This window comes from Sorex fumeus, unplaced genomic scaffold, assembly GCF_029834395.1.
Source record: "Sorex fumeus unplaced genomic scaffold, SorFum_2.1 ptg000131l, whole genome shotgun sequence".
Classification (NCBI taxonomy): Eukaryota; Metazoa; Chordata; class Mammalia; order Eulipotyphla; family Soricidae; genus Sorex; species Sorex fumeus.
The window spans coordinates 16,941,422-16,962,794 of record NW_026606188.1 but is presented as its reverse complement, the minus strand read 5'-3'; positions in this window follow the sequence as shown (position 1 = coordinate 16,962,794).

The following is a 21,373-nucleotide window of genomic DNA, read 5'->3' as shown; positions in this document are numbered from 1 at the left end:
ATTTTGGTCACTGTTTCTTTGGAGGTGCAGAAGCTTCTTAGTTTAAGATAGTCCCATTTATCTATCTCTGTTTTCACTTGCTCGGCCAGTGGCGTGGCATCTTTGAAGATACCATTAGCTTCAATGTCATGGAGGGTTTTGCCAACTTTATCTTCAATGTACCTTATGGTTTCTGGTCTGATGTTGAGGTCTTTAATCCATTTTGATCTTACTTTTGTACATGGTGTTAGGCAGAGTTCTGAGCCTATTTTTTTGCATGTAGCCGTCCAGTGATGCCAACACAATTTATTAAAGAGGCTTTCCTTACTCCACTTCACATTACTTGCACCTTTATCAAAGATTAGATGAGCATATGATTGAGGAGAGATGTCAGTGTATTCAACCCTGTTCCATTGGTCTGCAGTTCTGCCTTTGTTCCAGTACCATGCTGTTTTAATTATTACTGCTTTGTAGTACAGTTTGAAGTTCGGGAGGTTGATTCCTCCCATTTTCTTTTTCCCAAGAATTGCTTTAGCTATTCGTGGGGGCTTATTGTTCCATATAAATTTCAAGAGTGTTTGCTCCATTTCTTTGAAGAATGTCATGGGTATCCTTATAGGGATTGCATTGAATTTATACAATGCTTTCGGTAGTATTGCCATTTTGACAATGTTAAGTCTCCCGACCCATGAGCAGGGGATATCTTTCCATTTCCTCATGTCCTCTTTTATTTCCTGAAGTAGCGTTTTGTAGTTTTCTTTGTACAGGTCCTTTACTTCCTTAGTTAAGCTGATTCCTAGGTACTTGATTTTCTGGGGCACAATTGTGAATGGGATTGTTTTTTTCATGTTGCTTTCTTCTCTCTCACTGTTTGCGTATAGGAAAGCCATGGACTTTTGGGTATTGATTTTATAACCTGCAACTTTACTATACGAGTCTATTGTTTCTAGGAGTTTTTTGGTGGAAGTTATTGGGTTCTCTAAGTAGAGTATCATATCATCTGCGAATAGTGAGAGCTTGATTTCTTCCTTTCCTACCTGAATGCCCTTAATAGCTTTTTCCTGCCTAATCGCTATTGGAAGTACTTCCAGTACTATATTGAACAGCAGTGGAGAGAGTGGGCATCCCTGTCTCGTCCCTGATCTTAGAGGGAAGGCTCTCAGTTTTTCCCCGTTGAGGATGATGCTTGCTGTAGGCTTGTGGTAGATGGCTTTAATTATGTTGAGGAAGGTCCCCTCTTTACCCATTTTGGCTAGGGTTTTCATCATAAAGGGGTGCTGGATCTTATCAAATGCTTTCTCTGCATCTATTGATATGATCATATGCTTTTTATCTTTTCTTTTGTTGATATGGTGGATTATTTTGATTGATTTCCGAATGTTAAACCATCCTTGCATCCCTGGGATGAATCCTACTTGGTCATGGTGTATGATCTTTTTAATGAGTAGTTGGATTCTATTTGCTAGTAGTTTGTTGAGGATCTTTGCATCTGTGTTCATCAGGGATATCGGCCTGTAATTCTCTTTCTTTGTGGTATCTCTGTCTGCTTTTGGTATCAGTGTGATATTTGCTTCGTAGAAACTGTTTGGAAGTGTTTTTGATATTTCAATTTCGTGGAAAAGCTTAAAGAGCATCGGGAGTAAGTCCTCTTTAAAGATTTGGAAGAATTCACTAGTGAATCCATCCAGGCCAGGACTTTTGTGCTTGGGGAGACTTTTTATTACCATTTCAATTTCCTTGATGGTGATAGGTCTGTTCAGGTATTCCAGGTCTTCTTGGTTCAGCCTTGGGAGTCTGTAGGAGTCTAGGAATTTATCCATTTCCTCGAGGTTTTGATGTTCTGTGGCATAAAGCTTTTCAAAGCACTCCCTGAGGATCCTCTGAATTTCTGTGGTTTCTGTTGTAATGACCCCCTTTTCATTTCTGATTCGGTTTATTAGGGTTTTCTCTCTCCCTTTCTTTGTGAGTTTTGCTAGAGGCTTATCGATCTTGTTAATTTTCTCAAAGAACCAGCTTTTGGTTTCATTGATCTTTCAGATTGTTTTTTGGGTTTCCATCTCGTTAATCTCTGCTCTGAGTTTTATTTCCTTTCTCCTGTTCGGGTGGTGCTCCTTTTTTTGGTCCTTCTCCAAGCTCTTAAGCTGTGAGGTTAGGTTACTTATGTGTGCTCGCTGCTCCTTCCTGAGGAATGCTTGTAGAGCTATAAACTTTCATCTTAACACAGCCTTTGCTGTGTCCCATAAGTTTTCTCATTTTCATTCATTTCTAGGAATCTTTCGATTTCCTCTTTGATTTCCTGTCTAATCCACTCGTTGTTCAATAGTGCACTGTTTAATTTCCAGGTGTTTGATTTAGTTTTCTGTTTTTGTGTGTGATTTACTTCTAATTTTAGCGCATTATGGTCTGAGAAGTTTGTTGATACAATCTCTATCTTCTTAATTTTATGGAGGCATGTTTTGTGGCTCACCATGTGGTCTATCTTGGAGAATGTTCCATGTACGCTTGAGAAGAATGTGTATTCAGCTTTTTGTGGATGAAGTGTCCTGTATATATCTACTAAGTCCCTTTCTTCCATTGTTTCCCTCAAATGAAGTATGTCCTTGCTAAGCTTGAGTCTGGTTGATCTACCAAGAAGTGACAAAGCAGTGTTGAAGTCTCCCACTAGTATTGTGTTGCTATTGATGTCTTTTTCCAAATCTATGAATAGTTGTTTTAAGTACTTTGCTGGTCTCTCATTAGGTGCATATACATTTATTATTGTAAGTTCTTCCTGTTGTACAGATCCTTTGATCAATAAGAAATGGCCTTCACTGTCTCTTATGACCTTCCTCACTCTGAAATCGATGTGGTCTGATATAAGGATGGCTACCCCAGCTTTTTTATGGGAGCTGTTTGTCTGTAGGATTGTTTTCCAGCCTTTGACTCTGAGTCTGTGTTTGCTTTGACTATTGAGATGCGTTTCTTGCAGGCAGCAGAATGTTGGGTTCAATTTTCTAATCCATCCTGCTACTCTATGTCTTTTAATTGGTGCGTTTAGCCCATTGACATTGAGAGAGATTATTGTTATGGGATTTTGTCCCATTGTTCTGTTGAAATTTGGTGTATTTCAGGGGCCTTTCTTGCCTTAAAGTAGCCCATTTAGTTGTTCTTGTAACCATGGTTTTGAGTCTATGAAGTTCCTGAGCTGTTGTTTGTCTGTGAAACTGTGTGTTGTTCCTTCTATTATGAATGAGAGTCTCGCTGGGTAAAGTATTTTTGGAGAGGCATTTTTTTCATTGAGTTTTTTCACTATGTCCCACCACTGTTTTCGGGCCATGAGGGTTTCATCAGAAAAATCAGCTGTGAATTTTAAGGATGCTCCTTTGTAAGAGATTTCTTTCTTCGATTTTGCTGCTTTCAGAATTTTGTCTCTGTCTAAGGTTTTGGTCATTTTGATCAGAATGTGTCTTGGGGTATTTTTATTCGGATTTCTTCTAGCTGGTACCCTTCGGGCCTCCTGAATGTGGTCACAAGTTTTCTTCAGCTCTGGAAACGTTGTAGCAATGATGTCTTTGACAGTTTCTTCTTCATCAATGTTTTCTTCCTGTACCTCTGGGACTCCAATAATTCTTATGTTACCCCTCTTGGCTTCATCACGATCTTCTCTTGCCATCTGTTCCCGAATTGTGAGTCTCTTTTCCATTTTCTGCTCTTTTTTGGTGAGTCTCTGAACTTCATCTTCAAGTTCACTGATTCTGTTCTCAGCTGCTGTTACTCTGCTGCTGAGGCCTTCCACTGAGCTTTTCAATTCGCCTACGAGATTTTTCAGGTCTGATATTTCTGATTGCATTTTCCTCATTTCTGCCTTCAGATCCTCTTGTCTTCTATTGTCATTTCTTTCCATTGTTTCTTTTAATTCCCTAAGCATCCTAAGTAGCTCCCTCCTGAATTCTTTGTCAGAGAGGTTGTCTAACACTACAATACTGTTGGTGTCATCTGGGCTAGACTCTTCAATATGAAAGTTTGGTGGGCTTTTGCATTGCTTTACCATTGTGAGAGGTGTGGTTTAGTCCTTCACGTTCACTGTTACTATTCTGCTTGATATGCAGTGTGAGTTAAGATAGGCTTATGAGTTATTGGCTACTGTGTTTCTAGTGGCTGAGCTAAAATAGAGAAGTTTCCATCTAAGAAGGTAGCTTATGGTTCCTATGGCATACGTAGTGGGAAAATATTTCCCACTAATGCGGCCGCGGCTCCGGAAAGAGTCCCTGGCACTGGGCGAGGAGTTGGGAACGTCTCCAGTTTGGAATTGGAGCCGTTCAGCTTTGTTGCCCAGAGCTGGGCCTCCATGCCTGTCCCGCGCAGCTCAGGGGTTGAAAACCGGCTTTCTAGCGGCTGGATCTAGGTGCGCATGCCCAGAAAGGGTCCCAGGCCCTTGGAGGCGGGCTGTACCTGTTTGGAATTGGAGCTGTTCAGCTTTGTTGCCCAGAGCTGGGCCTCCGTGCCCGTCTTGCGCAGCTCAGGGTTTGAAAAACGGCTTTCTAGGGGCGGGATCTAGGTGATAATGCCCAGAAAGGGTCCCAGGCCCTTGGAGGCGGGCTGTACCTGTTTGGAATTGGAGCCATTCAGCTTTGTTGCCCAGAGCTGGGCCTCCGTGCCTGTCCCGCGCAGCTCAGGGGTTGAAAACCGGCTTTCTAGGGGCTGGATCTAGGTGCGCATGCCCAGAAAGGGTCCCAGGCCCTTGGTGGCGGGCTGTACCTGTTTGGAATTGGAGCCGTTCAGCTTTGTTGCCCAGAGCTGGGCCTCCGTGCCCGTCCCGCGCAGCTCAGGGGTTGAGAACCGGCTTTCTAGGGGCGGGATCTAGGTGTGCATGCCGAGAAAGGGTCCCAGGCCCTTGGAGGCGGGCTGTACCTGTTTGGAATTGGAGCCGTTCAGCTTTGTTGCCCAGAGCTGGGCCTCCGTGCCTGTCCCGCCGCTGTTCATTTCTTTACCAATGAAATGGTGTGTCGGATTTCGGAAGGGAGAACGTTGGGAACGACATATCCATCCTGTGGAATTTGGTATGTCGGCAAGTGGACATGGCTATCGAAGAGATTTGAGTAGAAGTCATGGATAATCTTCTCCATTGCCATTCTGGAGGATGTGATGGAACCATCAGGACGTCGGAGGGCAGTCATCTTGGTCTTGTAGTTGGCGAAGGACAGGCTGGCGTTACAAATACTTTTCCCGGCTTCTGCCACATCTACCAGTACTTCTGCTCTTCTCTCTTTGAGGTCTTCCTTGATCACATCTCTGCACTGCTTTGTGAGCTCGGACGTTAGCTTGCGGTTGCCTGCAGCATGCGCCAAACCACACTGGCGAATTAGCTCAAGAGTTTTCGAAGATAGGCGATTTTTTGTGGCTATCTCTCTCTTGGCATTCCTCGCACATTCATGGAGGTGCTGAACCAGTCGATCGTATTCCTCGTCAATGTTGTTAACAATGGCATCTTCCCATGTTGCCGCAATAGTGCCAGAGAGTTCCCAGTTGGTGGTCGTTCTGGGAGTTCTCTTTTTGAACTTTGCAGCCCCTTCTCCCCGCTCTGTGAAGTAGAATTTTGCATGAAGGAGACGGTGGTCTGATCCCGTTTAAATTTTGGGACAACACCGACATCGGTCAGGCAAAACCGTCGATTGAATATGATGTGGTCTATTTCGTTGTGGAATCGTCCACCGGGAGACTCCCATGTCCATCATTTAGATTCTGCCTTCTGGAACTGTGATTTACCATGGATGGTCTTAGTCGACATGATGAACTCAGACAGTCTCTCACCCTGTTTGTTCCATTCTAGGCCATGGGTCCCGATATGAAGTTCTTCAGCTGATCTTCTCAGTCCTATCTTGGCATTAAAATCACCCACAATGATCTTGTAGAAGGTGTGGTCTTCTTTATAGAACTTCTCCAGCTCCATGTAGAACTTCTCGATTTCTCTTTCATCATAATGAGATGTTGGTGTGACAAGGAAGACAGAAACTGCAGGCAGTGAGCCACATCTATTCAAATGTAAACGTCCGATTCTGGTTGTTAGGCATTCGAATGAATCAATGCTCTTGGCCAAGTTTGTGTTGACAAGGACACCGACGCCTTCGACACCTCTTTTATCGCATGTTCCTAGGAACAATTCTTCTCCAGTGTTGAAAACGGCATGGTGAGATTCGTGCCTTCTTATCTCGGTCAGACTAATGATGTCGTACTTGATCATTCGCGCTTGTACCATCATGTCCTCGATGGATGCATCTGATGCTAGCGTACGTGCATTGAAAGTACAGACGATCATTTTTGTCTTCCTTCATTGTGGCAGCCTAGGTCGGCCTTGAGATTTTGTCGGCCTCTCCTTTCTCATCCTTCTCAGTGCTGCCATGTCGGTGAAGTCTTCAGGGTCAGGTGAATGAGACCAGTTGTAGTTACTGGTTTTGGCATATCGAATACACAACGGATAGCTTGCCAGGCTCTTCCGTGCTGGTGGAATACTCTCAGTAGCTTGCCAGTCTTTCTGAGAGTGATAGAGGCTTTTGGGGTGACCTCTAATCACCCTTGTAGGTGTTACCATATTTGAACCTATCAAATATGGTGCGACAATTCCGGAAGATAGGTATTTAGTGTCTTATGATGTTTCGTGGGTCTGGAAAGTGTCCTGGAGTGTGTCGATGGCTGGGTATATTACCACTCAATCAAGTGTGGTAATATAAGCTTTACCTCTTAAAGAGTTGAAGATAAAAGAATTGTGGAAATATTTTTAAACTGTTACATAATAATTGAAGGACATTGAAAGAAAGGTCACAATAGGCCAGGGTTTAAATTGACCATTTTTTTATTGCCACCATCAAGGACCTTTTCATCTTCTCTTTTGCCATATTTGGAGCCTTAGATAAGGACTCAGGGTAGCAATCCACATAGTTTCCAAAAGATTGCATAAGTACCAGACATTATGGCCAACTACTTTACTATCAAGAATGATAAAAACATGTTTTTTCCCTGTGACATGATATGTGAGTAAGGAAACCTTTTCTGGATGCCCTCATAGCTTCCAATCTTTATTTCTTGACGGAACTGTGTAACATATTCAAGGCTAAACAACAAGCAAGAGAAATGGAATTTCCATGAGTTACTTACATAGATCAAGATATGTTCCATAGGCAAGAGAAAGAGAGAGAGAGAAAGAAGAAAAGTAGGTGCCACAGAGACAGGCTGGAAGTGGGGTCTGAATGGAGGGAGGGAAACTGGAAACATTGATGGTGGGAAATATACACTGGTGAAGGGACAGGTGTTGGAAAATTATATGACTAAAACCCAATGAACAACTTTGTAATTGTATCTCACTGCGATCCAATTAAAAAAATAAAAACAAACAAACAAATGATCCAAGTAAACCATCTTAAAATGTTCTGTGGATTCTGAATAACCCATCTGTTGACAAATTCTTCAATCTTTAGCTCTCAGTATTTTAATAAGATTTTCAAAATATATAATTTTAGGAAGATATGTTTCTTCGAATTTGGGCACTTCTCAATTAACTATAAATTGATCTTCCATATAGCCCAGAAGTTCTGCTTCTTGGCATCTACTCTAAGGACCCTAAAACACTATTCAGAAAAGACATTTGTCCTCTTATGTTCATTGCAAAACTATAACAATAATAAAAAATGTGGAAGCAACCCAAGTGTCTAAGAACAGATGACTGGTTAAAGAAATTATGGTACACCTAAACAACAGAATACTACTTTGCTTTAATTTAAAAAAATCATGCAATTTGCTGGTACATGGGCTGATCTGAAGAGCATAATACTGAGTGAAGTAAGTCAGTAGGAGAGAGGCAAACAGAATTATCAGTCTCATATACAGAATGTAGAGAAAGATAGTAGGAACTACCAAATACCCAAAGGCAGCAGACACTGAGTCTTCAGTAGGAAGCTTGCGGCAGAGAGTGGGGGAGGTGGGGAGACCCCAGGACAGTGGTGGAGGGAAGCAGACACTATGCAGGAGGGTGTGCTGCTGCAATGTTGTGTGTATGAAACCCTGCAAACAGTTTTATAAACCATGATTCCTAAAATAAAAATATTTTTAAGGAAAACTTTAAAGAAAAAGATATATTTCTCATTCTGAAGACACTGAAACTAATTAGGTTTCCCCTTACAAGGGAGAAGGAAAGTGGCTTCTGACAATATAATGCTGACAATACTGTGTTGACAATACTACGTCAGTCCAGTATGTCACTCATATAGTCAACAAAGTAAATTTGCCCTGGATCCTTGATAGTCTTACTGAATGGTTTTCCAGTGGTCTTCCTATCTTTACTTGCATGCAGGGCAGCATCACCTGCTTAGTAAAACATTGAAACTTACCATTTAGATGGAAGATAAAGTCTATCTCCTCAATAGTTCTTGGTCTAAAACTATTTTAAATGTGTAAAAATAGATTCAGAAAATGTAATCACAAGCTATATTTTTAAGAATATTTAGTCTCATTTGAAGAGAAAGCTAAGAGTTAAAACTAAACTCATTTAGAAGAGAGTTTTTAGACCATTGGGAATGGGGTGAGGAGTCTTATGGTTAAAGGGAAATATATATGCGTAGTAATTGGTCTAGTATTAAATTGGCTCACTTATATATATAAATTTATCTCTGGTGGAAACTTAGGAAAATATTTTTCTGAGAAATGAGGATATAGTCAGGGATATTTCAGCATGACTTACTTAAATGTATCTTCCTAGTACTTTGTCAAGTCTCTGTTTTAGATATTTCAAGTAAGTTTTACAATTGCCAAACCAATAACACAGTTACAGAACACAGAATTAATGATCTAAGTATATTACGACCCTAAAAATATGAGTTTGCATTACAGCCCTAGAAATATGAGTTTTCATTCACTATAGAATGCTAATAATCAGGTGGATGTTAGGAAAAAGAAAGGAAGATGTTCAAATATTTATATTTGAAGTCACTTTGACCTGAATAGGGAATCCAGTTTGAAACACCTAGAAATGTGTGCATAGCAAACACAAGACTCATAGAGTATGGGATGCAGAGAGACTGGTGTTACTTCTTGAGTTCTGAGCCTGACTATGGGGGTTTGTGGCATGCTAAAGCCTCAGTATTCTACAGCCCACTGGACCTTCCCAGTAGAATGCATTGACACAGTTCCTTAGCATGTTAAAATTTGCCTCCTTTGAGATTAAATATTTGTCCTAAGGAGCATAAAATACCTGTGCTATTTAATAGTGAAATATAATATTTTCCCAATAAATTTGAAACTAAAGGCATTGTAGGGCCCCTTAGAAGTTGAACAGATATCAAAGACAATAACAATAAATGTGTTATAGAAACTATTAGCACCATTTGCTAAAATTTTTTCCTTGTATTGTGAAATGGACAGGAAGAAGAATACAACCTACTTTACTTTAGTGACTCTTATTGAAGTAAATTCTTACCCAGACCTGTAGAAGTACAAGCCTGAAAGTCCACGTGCCCAACAAAGGGGAGTACAGGGGCAGATTCTGAATCCTGCATTGTTGGGCTCCATCCTTGTGCCAGGCTCTGTGCTCATTTCGTATCACTTTAGCCACTAAACCCAAAACCATGTGGACACTAGTGTGTCCTGGGAAGAAATTATTACATATATATCTGATATTAGTGGGGAGGGACATATCTATTTCACAAATTCTACACTGACTTATATGTTCATTGTAAAAAAAGAAACGTCATATTTGAGATTTCTCTAGAATAATTTTTTTTAACTCTACAAGGAGCACAGATTTTGGCAAATTTGTTAGTAGGGATCTAGTTGAAAAATAAATTTTATTTTTCCAACTCTTTAAAATTAAAGAACTATGATTTACAAAGTTATCTATACTTCAGTTTTAGACATAGAATATTGCGCTGATCCCACCACCAAGTGTCAACCTCCCTCCACCAAATTTCCCATTTCTTTCCATGCCTCCCCACCCCTCCAGCCTGCGCCCTTGACAGGCAGTTTTCTAAGTTTGTTGTTAAAAGTTGGGTCTCTTGATTTCAGGGTTGTTTACTCTGTGGTTTTGCTATTTGGCTCTATCATTTCTTTTTAAAAATTGAATCACAATGAGATACAGTTACAAAGATTTCATGATTGAGTTTTAGTCATACAATGTTCCAACACCCATCTCTCCACCAGTGTACATTTCCCCCCATCCCTCCTGCTATACCCTCTCCCAGCCCGTCTTTATGTCAGATACTATTCTCTCTCTCTCTCTCTCTCTCTCTCTCTCTCTCTCTCTCTCTCTCTCTCTCTCTCTCTCTCCATTTGGGCATTATGGTTTGCAATACAGATACTGAGAGGCCATCACGTTTGGTTCTTTGCCCACTTTCAACACACATTTCCATCCAGAGTAATTCTTTTCAACATCATTGTCATAATGGTCCTTTCTCTATCCCAACTGCCCTCTTCCACAGCCTTGAGACAGGCATCCAATCATGGACCAATTCTCCTGTCGCTTGTTCTATTGTCCTTGGGTGTTAGTCTCATACTGTGTTTTTTTTTTTTTTATATCCTGCAAATGAGTTCAGTCATTCTCTGTCTGGCCCTCTTCTTCTGACTTATTTCACTAAGCGTGATACTCTCTATGTCCACCATTTATAAACAAATTTCATGACTTCACTTTTTTCAACAGTTATGTGGTATTCCATTATGCAGATGTACCATAGTTTCATAGTTTCTTTAACCAGTTGTCTCAGGCATGCAGGTTGTTTCAAGATTCTGGCTATTGTGAACAGGCTGCAATGAAGTGGAGATATCATTTTTGCTGTGTGTTTTTGCATCCTCGGGGTATATTCCCAGAAGTGGTATTCATGTGTCATATGGAAGCTCAATTTCTAGTTTTTTGAGAAGTGCCCATATTGTTTTCCGAAAGGGCTGAACCAGTTGGCATTCCCACCAACATTGAAGGAGTCTATGGCCATGCCACCCTGAATGCACCCAATCTCGTCTAATCTCAGAAGCTAAGCAGGGTCAGACCTGATTAGTACTTGGAAGGGAGACCAACAATGAAGGAGAGTTCCTTTCTCCCTGCATCTGAACCAGCATTGGTTGTTCTTACTCTTATTTTTTCCTTCTTAAATTTTTATTAGTGAAACACCATGAGGTACAGTTGTAGACTTACAAATTTTTGTGCTTTGGTTTTAGTTATACAATGATCAAATACCCATTGCTTCACCAGTGCCCATTCTCTACTATCACCAGTCCCAGTATCTCTCCATCCCCCCATCCCCTTATCTCACCCTACCTCTGTGGCAGGGCATTCCCTTTTGTTATCTTTCCCATTTTGAGTGCTGTAGTTTACAAAAGAGACATTGAGTGGTAATCTTGTTCAGTCTATAATCTACTCTCATAAAGCATTTCCTATCCTGAGAAGAACCTCCCAACACCCTTTATTTGGTGCTCCCTTCTCTATCTGAGCTGCCTTTTCCCCTAGCGTGTGCGGCTGTCCTCAAAGCCATGGAGTAATTCTCCTGGTACTTATCTTGGCTATTCTAGGGAGTTAATCTCCTATTTTGTTACTTTATGTTCCCCAGATGAATGCAATCTTTCTATGTCTGTCCCTTTATTTCTGACTCATTTCACTTAGCATGATACTTTCCATGTAGTAACACTTGTATATGAATTTCATGACTTCATCTTTTCTAACAGCTGTATAGTACTCCATTGTGTAGATGTACCAACGTTTCTTTAACCAGTCATCTGTTCTCGGGCATTCAGGTTTACGATACCCATTACATTCTTCAAAGAAATGGAGCAAACACTCCTGAAATTTATATAGAACAATAAGCCCCCACAAATAGCTAAAGCAATTTTGGGGAAAAAGAAAATGGGAGGAATCAACCTCCCTAACTTCAAACTCTACTACAAAGCAGTAATAATTAAAACAGCATGGTACTGGAACAAAGGCGGAGCTGTAGACCAATAGAACAGGGTTGAATATACTGACATCTCCCCCCAAGCATATGATCATCTAATCTTCGATAAGGGGGCAAGAAATGTGAAGTGGAGCAAGAAAAGCCTCTATAACAACTTGTGCTGGCAAAACTGGACAGCTACATGCAAAAAGTGGACTCAGATATGTCCCTAACACCAAGTACAAAAGTAAGATCAAAATGGATTAAAGACCTCAATATCAGACCAGAATCCATAAGGTATATTGAAGACAAAGTTGGCAAAACCTTCAATGACATTGAAGCTAATGGTATCTTCAAAGATGTCACGCCACTGGCCAAGCAAGTGAAAAGAGAGATAGACAAATGGGACTATCTTAAACTAAGAAGCTTCTGCACCTCCAAAGAAACAGTGACCAAAATACAAAGACCGTCTACAGAATGGGAAAGGATGTTCTCCGGATACACATCTGACAAAGGGTTGATATCAAGGATATACAAAATACTGGTTGAACTCCACAAGAAGAAAACAACCAATTCCATCAATAAATGGGCGACGAAATGAACAGAAACTTTCTCAAAGAAGAAATTCGAATCGCTAAAAGGCACATGAGAAAATGCTCTACATCATTAATCATCAGGGAGATGCAGATCAAAACAATGAGATATCATTTCACACCACAGAGACTGGCCCACATCCACAAGAACAAAAGCAACCGGTGTTGGTGCGGATGTGGCGAGAAAGGGACTCTCCTTCACTGCTGGTGGGAATGCTGACTGGTTCAGCCCTTTTGGAAAACAGTATGGACAATCCTCAAAAAATTAGAAATTGAGTTCCCATTTGACCCAGCAATACCACTTCTGGGAATATATCCCAGAGAGCCAAAAAAGTATAGTCGAAGTGACATCTGCACTTGTTTGTTCATTGCAGCACTCTACAATAGCTAGAATCTGTTCTTATTCTTTTTTTTGTAAGCCAGCCTTTGTGGTGTAAGATGACATCTCCTTGTTGTTTTTACTTGCTTCTTCCTGATGGTTAGTGATGTAGAGCATTTTTTATGTGCCTTTTGTCCATGTGTATTTCTTTTTTGAAAAAGTTCCCGTTCATTTCTTCTCCCCAGGTTTTTTTTTTAATTTTTATTAGTGAGACACCATAAGGTACAGTTGTAGACTTACAAATTTTTGTGCTTGGGTTTTAATTATACAATGATCAAATACCCATCCCTTCGCCAGTGCCCATTTCCCACCACCACGGATCCCAGTATCCCTCCCACCCCCCACTCCCCCATCCTACCCTGCTGCTGTGGCAGGGCATTCTCTTTTGTTCTCTCTCTCCTTTTGGGTGTTATGGTTTGCAAAAGAGGCATTGAGTAGTAATCATGTTTGGTCTATAGTCTACTTTCAGCATGCCTTTTCCATCCTGGGAGGATCCTCCCAACACCCTTTATTTGGTGCTCCTTTCTCTATCTGAGCTCCCTTTAACCCTAGCATGTGTGGCTGGCCTCCAAGCCATGGATGGGGTTGGAGGAAATTTTTCTTGTGAAGTTCTACCACTGACTTAAGTATCTTGGATATTAACCTCTTATCTGATGGGTAGTGGGTAAATAATTTTTTCAGTCTGAGGGCTCACTATGTATCTTGGTCACCATTTCTTTTGAGGTGCAAATTTTCTTAGCTTAATAGAATCTCATTTGATTATCTTTGTTTTCACTTGCCTGGTCAGGGTGTTTCATCTTTAGAGATACCTATAGTTTCTCTCATTCCTTAACCACGCCTTTGTACCTGAGTCCTCTGACCTCGCCTCATTTCTTCTCATCTTCTCTTCCCCTCCCGTCCACTCTTTGTTTCCTTCTCTTCCCTATACTCTAGATCTCCGGGAGATCACTACAGACACAAACCTGTTAAAGGTCTTCAAGGTTACAATGCCACTGGCAAAGGCTAAAAAATCAAAGCTAAACAAATGGGACTACATACAAATTTAAAGTTTCTGTATGACAAAAGAAACAGGCTAAATTTAAAAGACAGTAAACTGGGAGAAAATATTCTCACTCAAGACATCAGATACAGGATTAATATCCAGGGTCTATAATATACTCACAAAGATCATCAACAACAACAAAAAATCTAAAATCTCCTTCAAAAAATAAGGAGAAGTAAATGAACAGACATTTCTTTGAAGAAGACCACCAGATGCCCAATAGGCACAAGAAAAAGTTTTCTTCATTACTTATTATTAAGACAACACAAGCAAAAAGGATGAGATATCATCTTCCACAAGTGATAATGGCACATATCAAAAATACTGAGAATAATATCTGTTGGCTGGGATGTCATGAAAAAGGAACCTTCATAGACTGTTGGTGGGAATGCTACATGTATTCCAAGTGGTGATCTTCATACACTGCTGGTGGAAATGTTATATGTCTTCCAAGAGGTGATTCCAAGTGATTCCAAGTAGTGGAAGTCTATAAGTCTTCCAAGTGGTGATCAGGGGGAGGTGGGGGTCCCATTCTGTGATTCTTCATCTGTTGGGTCAATGTTTTAAAAGAAGAGCTTGAGGATATATTGCTACTCAGACCCTGTATTATGGGGATTAGCTGGGTGACTGGCCATGCTTAGTGGCCTCAGAGCTGCACACAGTCCTGCGTGGGGAACCATGCTGTGCTTGGTTCACAATGCCGAGTCCCTGGGCCTGCTGCTTCCACTGGAGTGGGACTTCCTTGTGTTTATTTCATTCGTGGCTTTCAGAAACACCCCCCACATGGAGCAGATACTTAAACCATGTGATAGCAGGGCCAAGAGACAGTACCGCAGGTAGGGCACCTGCATAACATGTGGCTGACTCAGGTTCCGTCCCTGTAACCATATTTTCTACTGATCTTGCCAGGAATGATCTCTTAGCACAGTTAGGAGTAAGCTCTGAGCATTGCAGGGTGTGGCCCCTAAACAAGCAAGCAAATAAAAATAACTAAAAAAGTCTGTGATATAATTAATGAACCGATAAACAACAAGGTGTTAGAAGATAAAAATAATGGAGAAACAATACTTTTTAAAAATTGAATCATTGTGAGATACAGTTACAAAGCTTTCATGTTTGAGTATCAGTCATACAATGATAGAACACCCATCCCTCCACCAGTGACATTTTCCACCACCAATCTCCCCTGTATCTCTCCCCATTCCTAAATCTGCCCCTGCCTCTATGGCAGACAATTCCCCCCATATTCTCTCTCAACTTTGGGGCATTATGGTATGCAATATAGATACTGAGAGGCTATCATATTTGGTTGTTTATCTACTTTCAGCACACATCTCTCATCCAGAATGATCCCTCCTCCATTAGTGACATAGTGATGCCTACTCTATTCCAGCCTGCCATCTCCTCCAGTTCATAAGTCAGTCTTCCAACTATGGAGCAATATTTACGAACATTGTGCCTACTGTCCTTGGGTGTCAGTCTCATATTATGTTATTTTACATTCCACAAATGTGTGCAGCCCTTCTATTTCTGTCCCTCTCTTTCTGACTGATTTCACTTAGCATGATACTCTCCATGACCATCCACTTAGAAGCAAATTTCATGACTTCATATTTCCTAACAGTTGCACAATATTCCATTGTGTAGATGTACCAAACTTACTTTAACTCTAGTTAAACATCTGTTCTCAGGCACTCAGGTGGTTTCTAGATTTTGCCATTGTGAACATTGCTGCAATGAACATACAGGTGCAGATGTCACTTCTACTGTGCTTTTTTGCACCCTCAGGATATATTCCCAGAAGTGGTATTGTGGGGTTATATGGAAGTTCAATTTCTACTTTTTCAAGGTATAACTATATTGTTTTCCAAAAAAGGTTAGATCAGTCAGATTTTCAACCAATAATGAAGGAGAGTCCCTTTCTCCCCACAGCCTGCCATTATTGGCTGTTTTTGTTATTTTTAATGTGTACCAGTCTCTGTAGTATGAGATGATATTTCATTGTTGTTTTCATTTGCATCTTCCTGATGATTAGCGATGTAGAGCATTTTTTTCCATGTGCCTTTTGGCCATTTGTATTTATGTTTTGAGAAAGTTTCTGTTCATTTCTTCTCCTCATTTTTTAATGGGGTTAGAATTCTGTTTCTTGTACAATTCTACTAGTGTATTGTATATCCTGGATATTAATCCCTTATCAGATGGGTATTGGATAAATATTCTTTCCCATTCCTTGGGCTTTCTCTCTATTTTGGTCACCGTTTCTTTTGAGGTGCAGAAGCTTCTTAGTTTAATGTAGTACCATTTGTTTGTTTGTTGCCACTTTCTTGGGTAGTGTTGTTTCATCCTTAAAGATGCTTTTAGCTTCAATGTCATGGAGGGGTCTGCCTACATTTTTCTCCATGTACCTTATGGATTTCAGTCTGATATTGAGGTCTTTAATCCACTTTGATCAGACTTTTGCTCCTGGCATTAGACAGAGGTCAGAAATTATTTTTTTGCAGGTAGCTGTCCAGTTTCCTAAGCACCATTTGAGGCTTAGCTTGCTTCACTTCACAGTTCTTGCTCCTTTATTAAAGACTAAGTGATCATATAATCATACATTTGAGAGTCTGTGACAGAATATTCAGCTTTGTTCCATTGCTCTGCAGGACTGTTTCTATTCCAATACAGTGCTGTTTTAATTACTACTGCTTTGTAGTAGAGTTTGAAATTGAGGAAGGTGATGCCACCCATCTTCTTTTCCCCAAGGATTGCTTTAGCTATTCGTGGTGGTTTATTGTTACATATGAATTTTAGGAATGTTTTATCTATTTCTTTGAAAAATTTCTTGGGTATCCTGATAGGGACCACACTAAATCTGTATAGAGCTTTGGGGAGTATTGTCATTTTGAAAATATCGATCCTCCCTATCCGCGAGCAGGGGATGTGTCTCCATTTCCTAGTGTCCTCTCCTATTTCTTGAAGTAGAGGTTTATAATTTTCTTTGTATTGGTCCTTCACTTCTTTAACTAAGCTGATTCCGGGGTACTTGATTTTCTGAGGTACTATTATGGGATATTTTTAATATCTATTTTTTCTGTTATTATCTGTATATAGGAAAGCCATGGACTTTTGTGTGTTGATTTTGTAGCCTGCCACTTTACTATACAAACCTATTGTCCCTAGGAGCTTTTTTGTAGAGTCTTTAGGATTTTCTATGTATAATATAATATCTTCTGCAAATTATGATAGCTTGACCTCTTCATTTCCTATCTGTATGCCCTTGATATCTTTTTTAAAATTTTATTTATTTATTTATTAATAAATCACCATGCGATACAGTTACAGACTTACAAACTTTTGTGCTTACATTTTGGTCATACAATGATGGAGTACCTATCCCTCCACCAGTGCCCATTCTCCACCACCAATGTTCCAAGTATCCCTCCCACCACCACCACCCCATCCACTCCCCTCTAACTCTGTGGCAGGTGGAATCCCTTTTACTCTCAAGTGGTATTGCTGGGTCAAATGGGAGCTCAATTTCTAATTTTTTGAGATATATCCATATGGTTTTCCAAAAGGGCTGAACCAGTTGGCATTCCCACCAGCAGTGAAGGACGGTCCTTTTCTCTCTACATTCACACCAACACTGGTTGCTTTTGTTCTTTGGATGTGGGCCAGTTTCTGTGGTTTGAGATGATATCTCGTTGTTTTGATCTCCTGATGATTAGTTATGAGGACCATTTTCTCATGTGCCTTTTGGCCATTCAGATTTCATCATTGAGAAAGTTTCTATTCATCACCCCATTTTCTTATGGGATTGGATGTTTTCTTCTTATAGAGTTCTACCAGAGCCTTTTATATCTTTGATATCAACCACTTATATGATGGGTATTGCATGAATATCCATTCCCATTCTGTAGACTCTTTGTATTCTTGTCACTGTTTCTTTTGAGGAACAGAAGTTTCTTAGTTTAAGATAGTCCCATTTGTTTATTTCTGATTCCACTTGGTCAGTGGTGTATCATCTTTGAAGATACCTTTAGCTTCAGTGTCGTAGAGGGTTTTGCCAGTCTTTTCTTCAATTGCTACAGCAATAGCACAGCGGGTAGGGCATTTGCCTTGCACGCGACTGACATGGGCTTGATTTCTCCATCCCTCTCGGAGAGCCCAGCATGCTACAGAGAGTATCCTTCTTGCATGGCAGAGCCTGGCAAGCTCCCCATGGCATATTCAATATGCCAAAAACAGTAACAAGTCTCACAATGGAAACGTTACTGGTGCCTGCTCGAGCAAATAGATGAACAACAAGAGAAGAGTGCTACGGTGCTACCTTATGGATTCTGGTCTGATGTTGAGGTCTATAATCCATTTTGATCTGACTTTCGTGCATGGTGTTAGATGAGTTATGAGCCCATTTTTTTCCCCATGTAGCTGTACAGTTTTGCCAGCACCATTTGTTAAAGAGGTTTTTACTTCCTCCCCTTCACATTTCTTCTTCCCTGTTCAAAGATTACACTATCATATATTTGAGAGTGTGTGTAAGGATATTAAACCCTGTTCAGTTGATTTGCAGCTCGACCTTTGTTCTAATACCTCACTGTTTTAATTATTACCACTTTTTAGTAGAGTTTGAGGATAGGGAAGGTGATGCCTCTTATCTTCTATTTCCCAAGAATTGCTTTAGCTATTCGTGAGGGGGGTTTTGTTCCATATTAATTTCAGGAGCGTTTGATTCACTTCTTTGAAGAATTTCATGGGTATCCTTATAGGGATCACATGAATCTATATAATGCTTTGAGGAGTATTGCCATTTTGACAAGTTAATTCTCCCAATACATGAGCAGGGTACATATTTTCATTTCCTTATGCCCTTTTTTATTTCATAAAGTAATATTTTGTAGTTTTCTGTGTACAAGTCCTTTACCTCCTTAGTTAAGCTGATTTCGAGGTAGTTGATTTTCTGAGGCATATTATGAACGGTATTGCTTTTTTCATGTCACTTTCTTCTCTGTCATTATTTGTGTATAGTAAAGCCATGTACTTTTGGGTATTGATTTTCTAGCCTGAGATTTCACTATACAAGTTTATTGTTTCTAGGACCTTCTTGGTAGATGCTTTGGTTCTCTCTAAATATAGTATCGTAACATATGCGAATAGTGAGAGCTTGATTTCTTCCTTTCTTACCTAAATGCCCTTAATATCTTTTTCTTGTCTAACCACTATTGCAAGTACTTCCAGTACTATATTGAACAGAATTGGTCGAGTGGGCATCTTTGTCCTGTCCCGGGTCTTAGAGGGAAGGCTCTTATTTTTACCCCACTGAGGATAATGCTTCCATAGGCTAGTTGTAGGTGGCTTTCACTATATTGAGGAAATTCCCTTCTATACCCATTTTTTTTATAGTTTTCTTCACTAATGGGTGCTAGATCTTGTCAAATTCTTTCTCTGCATCTATTGATATGATCATATGGCTTTTATCTTTTCTCTTATTGATATGATGGATTATATTGATTGACTTATGAATGTTAAACCATCCTTACATCCCTGGAATGAATACCACTTGGTCGTGGTGTGTGATCTTTTTGATGAGTTTTTGAATTCTATTTGTAAAATTTTGTTGAGGATCTTCACATTTGTGTTCATCAGAGATATCAGCCTGTAGTTTTCTTTCTTTGTGGGACCTGTGTTTTCTTTTGGTATTAGGGTAAATATGCCTGAGAGAAACTTTTTGGGAGAGTTTCTGTTTCCTTGATTTTCTGGAAAAGCAAGAAAAGGACTGGTAATAGGTCCTCTCTTTAAATATTTGGAAGAATTCACTTAGAGAATCCATCTGGACCTTGGCTTTTGTTTTTGGGAAGACTTTTGATTATAGTTTCAATTTCCTTGATAGTCGTAGGTCTCTTCAGGTATTCCAGATATGCTTGGTTCAGCCTTGGGAGGTTATATGAATCCAGGAATTTTTCCATTTCTTTTAGATTGTCCTGTTTCATGGCATACTGACTTTCAAAGTAGTCTCTGATGACCTTTTGAATTTCTTTGTTTTCTGTTGTGATGTTCCCCTTTTCTGATTCAGTTTATTAAGGTTCTCTCTCTTTCTTTGTGAGTCTTGCTAGTGGTTTATCAATCTTGTTTATTTTCTCAAAGATCCAGCTCTTGGTTTCATTGATCTTTCAGATTATTTTTTTGGTTTCCAAGTTGTTAATTTTTGCTCTCCCAAGTTTTACTATTTCTTTCCTTTGGCCTGGTTTGCGTTCCTTTTGTTGGTCATTTTCTAAGGTCTTGAGGTTTTATGTGGGCCTTTACTTCCTTCCTGAGAAATGCTTGAAGAGCTGTAAATTTCCCCCTTAACATGGCTTTAGCTGCATCCCTCAGTTTCTGGTAGCTTGTGTCTTCATTCTCATTTGTTTCTATGAATCTTTTGATTTCTTCCTTGATTTTCTCCCTGACCCACTCGTCATTAGCTTGTTCATTGAGTTGTTTAATTCAGGTGTTTAATTTGGTTCTCTGCATCTTCAGTGCTTCGTGATCTGAAAAGATAGTTGATAAAATTTCTATCTTCCTGATTCTGTTGAGGAATTTTTGTGGTCTATTTTGGAAAATATTCTGTGTGCACTGGAAAAGAATGCGTATTTTTTTATGGGGATGTGAAGCCCTGTATAGATCTATTAGCTTTCTCTCTTCTATTTTTTCCTTCAAAGCCAGTGTTTCCTTACTAAGTTTTATTTTTGTTGATCTATCTAGAGGTGATAAGGCAGTATTGAAGTCTCCATCTACTAACTACTGTTGCTAGCAATATCCTCCTTAAAATCTGTTAGCAGTTGTTTTAAGTATTTAGCTGGTCCCTCATAGGTGTGTATATGTTTAGGTGTGTGATTTCTTCCTGCTGTTCATATCCCTTGATTAATAAAAAATGGCCTTTGCTGTCCCTTCTAATCTTTTTCAACCTGAAATCTATGTTGCCGGATACTAGTAACGCCACCCCAGCTTTTTTGAGGGAGTTATTTGCTTGCAGGATTGTTTTTCATCGTTTGACTTCCAGTCTGTGTTTGCTCTGACTGTTCAGATGTGTTTCTTGTAGGCAGCAGAATATTGGCTTCAGTTTCTGAATCCATTTTGCCACTCTGTGTCTCCTAATTGGTGCATTTAAACCATTGACATTGAGAGAGATTATGATGATGATGATGATGATGATGATGATGATGATGTTTTGTTCCATCTGTCTGAAGGGTTTCTTTGTACTTGTAGGGGTTTTTCTTGTCTTACAGTAACACCTTTAGTCCTTATTTTAAGTTTGGTCTTAAGTCTATGAAGTTCCTGATCTGTTGTCTATCCATGAAACAGTGTATCATTCCTTGGAGTTTGAGTGAGAGTTTAGCTGGATAAAGTATTCTGGGTGAGGTATTCATTTCATTGAGTTTTTTTCACTATATATCACCATTGTCTTCGGGCTTGGAGGATTTAGATTAGAAGGGACAGCAAAGGCCATTTGATAGGTCTGCTGTAAATCTAAGGG